The sequence below is a fragment of the Sphaeroforma arctica genome (genome assembly GCF_001186125.1).
Source record: "Sphaeroforma arctica JP610 unplaced genomic scaffold supercont1.557, whole genome shotgun sequence".
Taxonomy (NCBI): domain Eukaryota; class Ichthyosporea; order Ichthyophonida; genus Sphaeroforma; species Sphaeroforma arctica.
In genome coordinates this window covers 16,363-16,644 of record NW_014040001.1, presented here as the reverse complement: position 1 = coordinate 16,644, position 282 = coordinate 16,363, and positions in this window count along the sequence as shown.

Genomic DNA, 282 nt, shown 5'->3' with positions numbered 1-282 from the left:
GTGTGTGTGTGTGTGTGTGTGTGGGTGGGTGGGTGGGTGGGTGGGTGGGTACACACACACACACACACATACACACACACACGCACACCTGTGAGACAATAGTGTACCTGCAAGCTGGAAATCGTTTTTATGTGTATGTCGAACTGTAAAGGACAGGAGGTGATAAAGTGCTGTCGTAATCGCACCTTTGTATACAAGCCATATAACAGTATGAAAATATATACCATGCCGTCTAAATGCAGCTTATTAGCGGTAGTACTCTTTGATAAGGTATCAATGCTA